The sequence below is a fragment of the Polyodon spathula genome, chromosome 5, assembly GCF_017654505.1.
Source record: "Polyodon spathula isolate WHYD16114869_AA chromosome 5, ASM1765450v1, whole genome shotgun sequence".
NCBI classification, from domain to species: domain Eukaryota; kingdom Metazoa; phylum Chordata; class Actinopteri; order Acipenseriformes; family Polyodontidae; genus Polyodon; species Polyodon spathula.
The window spans coordinates 66201262-66215936 of NC_054538.1; positions in this window are offsets into that span (position 1 = coordinate 66201262).

Genomic DNA, 14675 nt, shown 5'->3' on the forward strand with positions numbered 1-14675 from the left:
AGATAAAATGGTTGGTATAATAAAAGTAATGCTGCGCTTATTATTAATTAGGATATGCAACTAAGGAACTTGAGAGTCCATACCAATAACATATAATAATATGAACATACTGCATACTGTAAAGCCAAATTATGTCCATTGTTCAGTCTGGATACAGACCAAGGTATAAAGCATTACAACATCAATAAAATTCATAGGACTGCAATTTACTGAGATTGTAATATTTTATGAATAGTCTTAGGCTTTTCATTGTACTCAACATGAAACTATAAAAAACCAGGCCAGATAAATCTAGCGCATTATTCTTCAAAATGCTGCAGCTCTGCACTTCAAATTTTTATGAGATTCTTAACACAGCAAAGTGTCTGCCCCCCCACCCCCAGTGTGGCAAATTGTTTCAAAACAAACAATTTAATTTTTTTAATTTTAACACATTTAAAAATTACAGATCTACAGAATACCTCCATTGACCGGATGATGGCAAACGGGTTTACAAGTACCACATTTAACAGTAATGATACAAAACCGTTCATCACTACAAGCAGTGTCTTATTGGAGTTTTTTGCTTTCTGCAAAGCACATTATAAAAATGCTGATATTCTATTGATTTTAAAAATATGACAGAAGCCACCATGTAAACGCAATGCATTATATTTGGTTTAACAAAGAATGCATTTTAACAAGCTGAATGGATGTGGACCATAATCAGATTCTTTTGGATGTCATGTGATGTATGATAAACTGTCGCTTCCGTGTTTTTTTTTTTACTAAAACAAACAATTAATACAGTATTAGCAAGTTCAATAATGGAAACTAGAAATTGATCAAAACCAAAAATCTTTGGGCTTAATGTAATGGGAATTACATACACTGCATAGGATTCAGTGGTTTGCAAACAGGATACACAGTCACAGACAAAAGTACTGTGTTGACACCCTACACTTAATATAAGATAATTTCAGAAAACACGTTACAAGCATTTGTGAACATTAGCCAGTAATTAATATGGCAAAGACCAAAATACACAATTTCCTATATTTTTATATATAAATCAATTAAGCAATTCCTAATATCTATTCATGAAAAATGTATTGGCACTTTTACATTAAAAATCTGTAAAAATGTTATAGAACTAATTAAAAAATATATTAATTGATTGAAACTAATCTGCATGGTAAATCGAAAGATTGAATAAATAAAAATAATAAGAATAAATACCATCTGCTCGGATGAAGATCAGTAGACGATAGACAATCTTCCAACGACCCAGAGCATACGGATAACTCAACATAACGACCCAGAGCATACGGATAACTCAACATAACGACCCAGAGCATACAGATAACTCAACATAACGACCCAGAGCATACAGCTAACTCAACATAACGACCCAGAGCATACAGATAACTCAACATAACGACCCAGAGCATACAGCTAACTCAACATAACGACCCAGAGCATACAGATAACTCAACATAACGACCCAGAGCATACAGCTAACTCAACATAACGACCCAGAGCATACAGCTAACTCAACATAACGACCCAGAGCATATGGATAACTCAACATAACGACCCAGAGCATATGGATAACTCAACATAACGACCCAGAGCATATGGATAACTCAACATAACGACCCAGAGCATACACTCAACATAACGACCCAGAGCATACAGATAACTCAACATAACGACCCAGAGCATACAGATAACTCAACATAACGACCCAGAGCATACAGATAACTCAACATAACGACCCAGAGCATACGGATAACTCAACATAACGACCCAGAGCATACGGATAACTCAACATAACGACCCAGAGCATACGGATAACTCAACATAACGACCCAGAGCATACAGATAACTCAACATAACGACCCAGAGCATACAGATAACTCAACATAACGACCCAGAGCATATGGATAACTCAACATAACGACCCAGAGCATACAGATAACTCAACATAACGACCCAGAGCATACAGATAACTCAACATAACGACCCAGAGCATACAGATAACTCAACATAACGACCCAGAGCATACAGATAACTCAACATAACGACCCAGAGCATACAGATAACTCAACATAACGACCCAGAGCATACAGATAACTCAACATAACGACCCAGAGCATACAGATAACTCAACATAACGACCCAGAGCATACAGATAACTCAACATAACGACCCAGAGCATACAGATAACTCAACATAACGACCCAGAGCATACAGATAACTCAACATAACGACCCAGAGCATACAGATAACTCAACATAACGACCCAGAGCATACAGATAACTCAACATAACGACCCAGAGCATACAGATAACTCAACATAACGACCCAGAGCATACAGATAACTCAACATAACGACCCAGAGCATACAGATAACTCAACATAACGACCCAGAGCATACAGATAACTCAACATAACGACCCAGAGCATACAGATAACTCAACATAACGACCCAGAGGATACAGATAACTCAAAATAACGACCCAGAGCAATTTACTATTTTAACAAGGGACAGCTGAACTCGTTAATGGAGGTATTTAAAGTAGCAGGTATGCAGTCTAGGGTTGGATTGTTGGGAGACTGGTGTGTGTATGTGTGAGAGAAGTGACACACAGACATACTGCATTGACACAGACACACCGTACTGTGCTTTATTACACTTTGCTGTGCTTTAACTATTGGGATCAGTGTTTCCAATACATGTTTCCAATAATGTGTAGCATAGCTATAGTTCTGAAATGGCTTGGAAACTACCTGCATCCCGAATCCTTGTATACTTGTTGACATTCCATTATCATATGGTTAAAAGAGTACAACCAAAGGTTTAGATCGCATTTCATTCCAATCGGGAATATAACAGTTTCAAAATAATGAAGAGACATTTTGTAAGCTCAAAAACAAATATGGAGGTGTGTGGGTTAGTTGGATACTTTTTTACAACATATTTACTATTAATATATGCTAATTAAACAATTTTTATGACATTAAGTGTTTTTTTTTATCTTTCAGTAAATACAGTACATCATTAGTACGCTTAACATCTGGTAAATTGTGTCTAGGGATATATACTGTATATATAATCTTTAAAAACACCATAAATTGCCTGTAAGTGCCATGTATTCTTCATTAATATTGCTATACTTTTATTACAGGTTTGTAGTAATGAAGCATCTAGAAACCTCAGAGATATATACATCTTTTTCTTTTATACTGAGAAAAAAAGTACTAAGAAACATTGATCACAGACCTAATAAAATGAATCTGTTAATTTCACTGTGTAAAGAGTGCTCCGTTAAAATACTTATATTTTATTTGATTCTTGTTTGAAATGTTGCTCCTTTAATCCTCCTATTATGTTCAGAATTTAAATACGTCTATTAGGTTTTGGGTCATATTGACCAATTGAAAAAGCTTCAAATTGATCAAATTGTTTTTCTTTGCATAGCTTTTACTCTTTTATGTTAAATTTTAGAAATTAATGTAAACTATCATTATAAGAAGTGCAACAAATATTTATTTAATAGTAGCATAACCTTATATGACCATTTTATTATACAGAAACCAAAATTGGTTTTGGTTTCTGTAGGGGATGAATGAAGCTTGAGCATAGTGCTATGGGGCAATTTCCATTGGAAAAAAAAGTCTCACCTTTTTCTCACTATTTTGGTAGTATTTTTGGGTTGTGTGTGTTTCCATTTGAAATTCTCATTCAAAAAGCAAATAGCCAAATTAATATTGAAATATGGGTTTCCATGAAGTTTTTTAGGTTGTCTTAAAACACCGACAGCGCAGCCTGCCCCATTTGGCCAAAATAAATAAACAAATAAATAAATAAAGCATGACCCCCCCCCAAAAAAACAGATTAGGATTGCTTGGTACTATAAGTACCTAATAAAGCTATTTCTGGACATGTTTCCATGCAAACAAACAAAAAAAACAAAACAAAAAAAAAAACATTTTTGGTCAAATATATGGCTTTTTAATGTGAGAAAGGCGATTTACTTTGCCTCTGAAGTTGTACAATGTTTTAGATGCAGACTTCCTATAATGTGTGACGTGTGTGGTATGTGCGTTCCTCAATAAAATACATTCAACACTTCTTTATAAATGTCCCAATAAATTTGGATATGCCCATCATTTCTGTCTAGGATGAATGACATGTACTCTCATGTTCCTTTGTAAATGCAGGACAGAACTGTGAGATTACATTGCACATGACAGACAGTAGACAGCAGAAATATGCACAGATACACTCTGCATTTCACACTGGACTTGTTGTCATTGCTTGAAGGACAAAAATTGGATCGTGCAACTTTCTGCCTGGACAATCTGGATAAGAGCAATCACAGCAGGAGCTCTAGGCATTCCTGATCTTTGAATGAGGGGGTCACTCGTGCCTTGCCCAACATCTCCAGGACAATTATGCATTGATACAGCTTGCCAGCTTTCCACATTAAATTGGTATCAGCCCAAAGGCCAAAAGCATTGTATGCCAACAGATCAACTACACTGTAGATGACCAGTGCCCAGTTAGGCATTGACAGGTGTCAGTAAATTGTCAGCTGATCCACGATGTCAACTCCCCCTTTGAAGGAATTGTAGTCCTGGCTTCTTGTCACCACTGGTACACAGTGTTGCATCTTTGTGCATTGTGATGAGCACAATAACTTTGTTTTTTGGACAGTATGTAACAACTGCTGTACTCTCTGTAAAGCACATTTTCAAGAGTGCACAATTCGGTTCTGCACAGACCAGTCTGTGAAGTCTCTGTTGCCAAGAACTGAAAAATAACCGGTACTGTACCAAACTTAAAAAAAGTGATGTGTTTATTTTAAATGACTTCTTTTTTAAGTGTATGGTAGGATAAGATAACTAAGAGAGCAGTGCTGATGTCATGGCAAATTCTGTTCAGTCACAAATTACACCCATGTTGAGTTACTTGAGGACTTTCACCTTGTGGGAAATGTAGTTAAGTGTTATATACTTTATCCTCTGACATTTGATTTTAATTTTTATTCCACTCAGCACTATAAAATATATACAGTTCTAAAATATATCTTTAATGTTTTAGGACAATATAGTTTAGTGCCTGTCACTGAATTTATGTCTTCCTTTCAACTGCCCTTTGGCCTTGTGGAGATACAGCAAAATAAACTCATCATTGAGAAAGAAGATAGCAACCTGTGCTCTGAAAACATATTTGCTTGTCAGTAGAAGCTATCATTTTTTAACAAGATTGATAGAAGCCCTTGGCTGATGATAACATTGAGGTTAGTGTTAAAAAAATTAAGATGGTGAATTACATTATTTGTATACCAATATGTACATTAATTATGTGCGTGTGAAGCGAGGCTGTCTCTGTGAAGAAACCTGTGTGGTTTAAAAAGGTACTGTTGTAGTTTGTGTGTGTTTAAAAACCATTAGGTTTTGTTTTGGTAATTTTCTTTTTGTTATTGTAAATAATAAGAAGTACACGTTGGTGCTTAAACCTGCAATTCTGGGTCTGGGTCTGTATTAAAAAAGGGCAAAACGAACCTTTGTTACATATGGTGGCAGCGATACTAAGCCTTATGGACCCAACACAGATTTTAAAAAAATAAATAATGAAACATGAAAATGGAAGCCCTAATAAAGAAGTTGGAGCAGTCGACTGCTGTACAGCAGTACACGGGTACAGAGACAGGAGTGGAGGCGGCCAGACCTGGAGGTCTCAGAACAAGAGGGGTCGGAGCTGCAGCGGGTGCTGGCAAGAGTGGCGTGGCCTGCACCACAACATCAATCACCTGCGGTGGACCAAGAGTCACGGATCATCTCCACACTCATTATGATTCGTGGGGGTGGAGAAAGTAACTCTACCAGCTCGAGGTGCGAATTTGATTCTTGTATTACTATGGACAGAAGCATACTGGATACTTGCCTCCAAACATCAAAACCAATTGGTGTCAATCACAGAATCAATTTGTGTTCTTTAATAAGAAATCTCTGATTTAAGTCGATATGTCAATGACATTATATCAAAGTATTTTCACTGTTGATAGTTTCTAATGTATGTATTTGTGGTATACTGCTGATGAAATATTATGAAATCATGAATGAATTTGGATATGTCAATTGCAGTAAGCTGTATCAATTATTATGTTTATTAAAAAATGTAACTTTCTTTTATGTCAGTTTGCTGCTGAACATATGTAGCACCCAGGAGAGGCACTTGTTCTTTCTGATCGGGGTGGGATCAGCCAGGCAGAATACCAGAAGGAAAATATAAATTAGACCACACTACTATGTCAAGCAATGAACAACATTAACTAAACACAGAATTATAATTTTAAACTAAAGGGCAGTGCAGCTCAATACCTGCATGGAGACGGGGCTCACAAAAAAAAAAAAAAAAAAAAAAAAAAAAAAACAATAAAACCAATACAGCCTGTCTCCAGCACTCCTCTAAAACCCCAATGCCTTTTAAAATACTAGTTTAAAAACACATACATGACAAAATGGATCCCTAAAGCACAGGAAGGGAGATACGCCTTTAAATTCGGCATCTCTTTCTTTCCTGTTTGTCTTCCTACCGCCTGCCGAATCAGAGCCCCTAATCAGAGTGTTAATATTAGAAGCATGTTTTGTGTCTAGGTGTCACGTGCACAGCGCAGCTGTATGTAGATGGGGGTCTGTGCTGGCTGCACTGTGATTTGTGCTCGGTTCCGCCAACCAGCTGTTTGCGTGGGACCGAGGGTCTGAGTGATTGGACCGTGTGTATGTAAATGTACCCCTGTGTGTGTGAGCCAATAGGGTTCAGGGGGGATCACTATTTAGGAGCTGCCTGCGTGCAGCTTGGGGTCATGTTGTGGTTTTCATGTAGCTGTGCTTCCTCGAGCTGTCTACCTGAGCTAAACCATTTGATAAGAGAGCGTCCATTTGCCTGCTGTCCCATCGCTTCCTGCTGTGGACCAGACCCGTTGCCACTACAACATACAGCAGATTGTTAAGTATCTGGAATGTGGATTGAATGCATTGACTGATAGATTACTGCATTTAATAGATTTAATGAGTCCTGCTTTCAGTATGCTCTGATGAAAACAACAAGTTAGAACCCGTCAGCATACCTGTTTTTACCTTGTTTTAATTAATAAAGTATGAAAAATTGACACAGTTTTGGGGTGTAGACTTATTTAGCAGGAGACGCTGTCTTTTCTCTTTGGCGGTACCAACATCTAAGAAGTGTTTCCTATTAACTTAGCTTGTGTTTTTCATGCATTTGATGTGCGTTTATTGTGTATTTATTGTGTTTGGGTATTCAAAGTTATTTCTGCTACAAGAGTTGTGTAGCACTAACATTTACAAAAATGTACTTTATACAATATTGTGAAAGATACATTTTTTAAATTATTTGTTATTGGAGACTAAATTACTCAGACCCAAAACATTATCTGGACAACTGCCTACAGCAATTCAATCAAAGACTTGACTATTCCATTTTGGCATGGACATCAGATACATAAGGTTGGAGATACGCAACCTAGTAATAACTTCAGTGAAAGCGGTTGTACTTATTTGCATTGCAAATTTTCACATCTGCAGTTTCTGCAAGGAAAGTCACTAAAGAACAGTTTGCCCTCACAAAAAACAAACCCCATAATTGATTTGTCTGCTCCCCATAACTACAATGCTCAAAGCATAAACAGATTAATTCCTTCCAAGCCACTCTCATTGCATTATGCCTCAATAAACAATGACATTCAAATGATTAAAATTGCCAGCTCAGGATCTTGGCTTGCAAAAGCGGATTTTAAAGATGCATTTAAAATCATGCCCTTTTATCCATCACAATGGCACCATTTCAGAATTAAAGGGAGATCGCATTTTACTTTGCAGTCCACAAATCTATAATTTCTTAACGGAAGCTCTTTGCTGGATACTATTTAACAATTGTAGATTTCCTTCCGTACTACATCTTCTTAATGATTAATTTTTTATGTATTTCAAAAAAACCAAAAAAAAAAACAATGTTACTTTCCCTAGGCTCCTTCACTCATTATATATCAGTTAGGCGCACCCCATCAGAGGACAAAAGATCATTCTACTTTTCAGAGTTTTTTTGGTATAGTTCTTGACAGCGTTAAAATGCAGGCTTCCTTACTCCAAGAGAAATTACAGCGTACTCACTCTTTCACTGTAGCATACCATGCAGCCGAAACAATTACAAAACAAAAGCTTCTCTCATAGACAGATCATTTATATCCAGCTAATTACATCTAGCAAAAATCTGTGTACACTTTACAATTGCAGATGAAGGGCTGCCACTCAGATCTAAAGTTTTAAAGATCTAAACTCTCTCTCTTGTCATTGGAGCAGCATCTCAGGTTTTCACATTGGGACATCCTTCTTTGCAATGCTGATCCCTCTATTGCTTCGGGGGGGGGGGGGGGGGGGAATTATCAAGGTTGCAGAATCCTGGCCTCACAAATTAGCTAAATATTTCAAGCTCTACTCTATCACTGCAGCTTGTTCAAGACTGGTGCTGGGACTGCTGGGACTGGTAAGGCTGGTGCTGGGACTGCTAAGATTGCTGATACTAGTGCTAAGACTGATAGGACTACTGAGGCTGTTTGATGCCACGATTAAAAATACTGATTTAGAAGGCTTTACTTTAAATATAGTTTGCCAACCCTCCTATGGCCTGATCTATAGAAACGCTATAACACCTCCTCCTGGGACACCTCATTGGTTCTGTGGACATATGGCAGGACAAGGCCATTCAGTCTATTTTCACCCATACTGCTGTGAGACCAAACATATCGAAACAATGGACTCAGCTAAACTCTTTCTACGTCATGAACCACAACATAAACCCAGATATGCCTGATTTGTTTTTTTCTTATAGTGTCGCAATTTCTTGAAGATGAAGATGAAGATGAGATGACAGTAAATAATGTGAGAAATCACGGAAACAGCGTCAAACTGAATGAAACGGAATAAAGCTGAGGTGAAAGAAGGCGCTACGACTGAAGTCAGGTCTGAAACATACTGTAGCGTGTTAGGGGACTGCAATAGGACGCCAACAACACTTATTTAAAAACACAGCGGGTTCAGCACCATGAACAGCAACAAACGCGCACCTGACAGCAAGCAACTACCCACCGAGTGCTGCAGCGCTCATAGATATTCACGCAAAAGCGGACCAACTGAAATCCACCAAAGTCCCAAACAGCGGGCTTGCGCACTACCAGCTACAGTTTCAGCTTCCAGGGCTGGATGGCACAGTGCCAAGTAGGTCGCAACGGCCTGTGTGCTAAATACTCATGGTACACTAAGTACTGTATAATGCTATAAACATATGCCAGGTAGGGCTGAACTTGGACAGAGCATCAGTGTGCAGTTAAAGTGACGAGAAATAAATAAACCGATACAAATAAAGCAAACAGCTGCCCAGTTTACACATGTCCTACATCGGTATTAAAAGCAGTACTTCCTCAGATTTCTCTCTCTCTCTCTCTCTCTCTCTCTCTCTCTCTCTCTCTCTATATATATATATATATATATATATATATATATATATATATATATATATATATATATATATATATATATAATATATTTATTATAGGATTGTCACCTAAAGTACCTATCTTAATGGAGATTCTTCTACCCATGGCATCGGTGCCATCGCACAAAAATACAACACATAAAAAGTAGTAGAAAGCAACAACTATTTGTCGTTATACTGGGGAGGGGGGAGGCGTTGCAATTGCGCAGGAAAAACATTGATTTATCAAGACATATCGCAGCTAAACATCACACAGGAGTTTCAGCAAAAAAAAAAAAAAAACAATATTAATATAAGAAAAAATAACATCAGTAAACATTCTTACCTAGACTTGTCTTCTTCTGAAAGAAATGCGTTATAGATTGATTTATTCGTTTCATCTTTGAGTATGTACAGTACCGAACCTTCCACTAAACAATATATGGGACGACCTAACGAGAACAAAAAATGGGACTGACTCTGAATTCTCTGAATTCATAAGATCATAAGAAGGTGTTGTACTACTAAGCGGATCTGGATCAGAATCACTGATCAGTAATCTTGATCCAATTCTGGAGCTACACGCAGTGTAACTGGGGGAACTGACCAATGAGAAGCCAACATGTCTGTGTGGCGCGTAGTTTCAATACCCAGTTTACAGTAATGTTACGAAAAAATGACAAATAAAAAAAATAATTATTTAAAAACATGTCGATTATGACACTCTTAAAAATTACTTTTTTTCTTCCAGAAATGTACCTAGCCATTTCAAAACTAACACTAACTCGCCACACACACACATGACCTTTCCGTAGCCCTATAGGGTCTGTGCACAAGATGGCGTCAATGGGCTTCCGGTTATACCGGCAGACTTACTTCCTGTTTAAAACTTGTTGATGGTGATCGTAGTTCGTTTTTGGTGTACTCGTGTTTGTTGAAGATTATTTCGTTATTATTCTGTTAGATATTGTTTTATTAATACAATCAGTGCCACAGGTACAAAACCGAAATCTGTGAAATATCAGAAACGAGAGGGAAGCACCTCAGAGCATTGCTGTGTCTTTTTTTGTTCAACGTCGAGAGTAAGCTTTCACTCATTTCCCGTAAATGAAAAACTTCATTATGCTGCTTTATTTGTATACTCTTAACAGACACTCATACCCAGGCTTTACTTGCACATGAACTGCATACAGGCTACCCATGGTTCTCGGATTGTGCCACCTTTTGTTCTGTTTCAGTACAGCTGTGAACTGGAGGAACAACAGGTGTTCCCAGCTGCAAATAGTGAGCTGACTGGAACAGTAGTGCAAATGTGTGGTTGCACAAGGCCATTCTAGCTGCACATGAGCACTGGCCACGCGTCAGTATAAATGGGTCTGAATCCTTAACACAATCTGTAGTAAAACAAATGAATTAAATAGAAGTCATAAAACACCACACATTGACAACCATTAAACAAAGGAATTCCCAACTAGAGGAATTTATAACTAAGTTTGTTAGTACACTAAAGTTTTTAGTATTTAGTATAACTTAAAAATAAACGATTGATCATGTTCATTAGTGTAAAAAAGTATTAGAAACTTTAATAATGCAAAGAAATTTTAATTGAACTCATGTAACTGTAAATCAAACCTTGAACTTGAACAACTTGAACAACAGCTACACTAATTTGTATCCTTCACTCAAACTGTGCGGCTTCTCATTCTTCTTCATCGATCTGAAACAACTGGCCCTCACACTGATTTCACCTGTCAGCCTGTCTTTGTTTGATACTGGTTAACAACAACAATATAGACGTTATGTCTGAGGGAATACAGTGCTTGAAATAAAATATAAAACCATCATACCATTACAACAATAATTTGATGTTGTTGTACAGTTTGCCACTTAGCTAATTTTATCATAAATGTATTAAATTCCAACTGGTTATGCTATCATCACGATATAGTACATGTTATTATTTATTTTCTTAGCAGAGAGACTTAGTTAGAGTTGTCACAGAATATACATATTTCAGCATTCACAATACAGTAAGAGCAGGTCAAATATACAATGACCTCAGTCCTAAGAGTAACTTTAACTAAAATACTTACAGTTCGATAATCACAATATAGTAAGAGTACATACAATACACTTCATATTTTAATGTATTAACATATAAACAACAATATAACGTACTCATTAACCAAGTATCCTTATTAAATATTGATTTTACCACAACAGTTTTACGGCTATGCAAAGACTGAAAATTTTAAACAACTCCCCCTCATAGTTGCAGAGGTAGCTGGAAACGTACATTTTCAAACCCTTTTCCAGTTTGTTTGATGGAGCTTTGCTGCACAGTTTAACTATTCTATGGACATAGTGATCCTTGGTAAGTCCTGAAGGCAACGTGTATAAAACAAGGCCATGGCACACTTCACAAGCTGTCATAAATCTGACTTGAATACTGTATTCTAACGCAAGCAGACATTAACCGGTAGCAACTATGCTGGTATAAGAGAATGTGGAAGTAGGATGTGCACAGAGCTTATGTACTTTATGAGCCACTGTGACTGTATATAGCCGTGTTATACACTGGGAGTTGTAGTTGCTTAATAAGTTTAATTAGGGGTCACATTTTGCCCAAGACTTACACAATGCACTGTGCATAGAGACATATTTCTAAACAAACAAAGTGCAAATCAGTACATAAAATAAAAGTGTTACTGCAGAGCTTTACACAGTACCTTCCACAGTTGTGTTCAAAGAGGTAATCTCTATCCATTCTCTTATTGTGCGCTCCAATAATGGAAGGCTGAGGCACATACATCTTTTGTAAGATTGCAGGTTGCTTTGGCCAAACCATCAGTAAGATTGGTTGCCACAGTGGCCTAGCTGTTATCATACCAGCTAACTTTCTGCAGGCAATCATCCCCCCAAAGAATCTGATTACCCTGTTGCACATCTACACCACTGGGGTTATGTGTATGCCAAGCATGGTTCCTTAATTTGCTATACAGATCTATAAAAAAAACATCCAAGTATTTAAAAAATAAAAAAAAGGAAAAACAGCAGTTTTTTTTCACCACTCTGAATCTCAAAAAGTATTCAATCAAATGCTCCCCCTTCACAGGGTTTGTTGAGCTTGCCAATCCAACCACACATAACTTTTTCATTGGTGGGGTTTTACTCCCCCTTTGAGCTGGTCAACCAGCACATACATTATATATATATATATATACTTTTCATTTAGTACTGGTCAGTACACAATTCTTTATTTACTTTGTACTTATAGATAGATAGATAGATAGATAGCATTGTTAAATGATTTATTAAAACCCTAACATCAATATACATCTATATATAAATTAAAAGGCAATCAAATAATAATACACAGTATATGTGTAGACTCAAGACTCAACTCAACTTTAGTATGTATTTTGTCTCACTGGTTCAGTCCAGTCACTCCCAAACTCCTTCTCCAAAAAAATGATTTGTCTTCCTTTATATGCATGTGGCCATTCCCCAATTAGTACTCAATTATCTATTTAGAGAATGGCCACATTACACCTGTGGGTCCTGATGGGGATGGGGTTAATTCCATCCCAGCCAAATTTGCATTCAAATTCCACTTATAACAATAATTCTTTTAAATATGTATGAGTATGTATGAGTATATGAGTATAGTCTTCAAGATGGTTCCATTATTTTGTCCAGTTTTTACTAACTCTATTTTCCAGGTAGTACAAACGCAAAAAGTATTAATTGCAGAGTGAAATTGTAATCACTTTACACAAGGATTGTTTGTAGGCTGATTACTCATAGAAAACCAAACACAGCATTTAATAATACATTTCACATTACTGAAGCGTGACAGTAACAACAATACAACTGGAAAGAAAAAAAAATCATTAGAAGTAACTCATGTAGCAAACTTATATTGCAACATGAATGTTAATTTTTTTTTTTTAAATACAAACTATATTATCCTAATGTGCCTACAGCCAGCTGTACTAGAGGTATTAATGAGTGGCAATTTATTTCAAGGAGATAATAACGTGAGGCAATGCAGTTCATGGTAAAAAGGGTGGTATTAACATAAATTAATTATTCATGCAAGCTGGTCAAATGCCACAGAAAAAATACTGAGAGAATGTTTGTGAATTACAGTGGAAGAAAGGAGTAAAGTTTGGAGGATTGATACTATAATAGCACACCTCCAGTCTGAACTCTAGTTTTATCACTGGTACGTGAATCCAGTTTGTGTTGCTGTTGCTGCTGTTTACCTAAAGGGTGTGGCACTCTACATGCTGCAGGGCATTTTCTCTTTATTGAGTGCAGGGCAGCATGAGAACAGAACTGATAAAATGACACTGGGGCAGCCCCCTTTTTGTCTTTTTTGCACAATGTTCAGCTGTGTATTTAAGCAGGTTTTATATACTCCCACGCCAGAATTGCCCGAGATTAGTTAAGCTATCTAGTATTTTTCATTACCAAGTTTTTCTTTTAAAAACATTTAAAATGTTATCTTCACATTATCATCATCTTCACATTATCATCACAGCCTTTGTTAACATCCAGATGCTTGCAAATTGCTCTCTCTATCTTGATGCTGCCCTTGGGCACCAGAGACCATCTTGTCCAGCTGTTGCCCATTCTGCTGCCCAGATTCTCTGCCTTTGATGTTCCGTCTGACTTATTATCAACTATTCTTTTGTTGGATTTCATGTTATTTGTCCCCGTTATAGTAAGCAGACTTTGTACAGTGTACTCTTCCGGTTCAATTTTCTATGCAAGGGCCAGCGAGAACCTCTGTGATGTTTGTCAAAACACATTGGTTGAAGGACTTCCTTTCTTGATACTTCTGGCTTAAACAAGCTACAGTACTGTAGTTTTCCAGACACACTTGACCTACCTCTCTTATCTAAACTCCACCCTGCACAGCAGCACAGCATGTAGGGACATCACGTGTGGAGATAGACGCAGCAGGCCTCCATGACAAATTGAGTGAAGAGCTTTGCTGCAGGTTACACAGCTGACAGATGAGAGTTCAGCAGGTGGCTTCCAAACTAAGGTGTAAAAAACAAAAAATAACAAGTGATTGATTATTGTGTCACTTGTTACATTTCCAGCTGAGTAATTTCATAGCTCC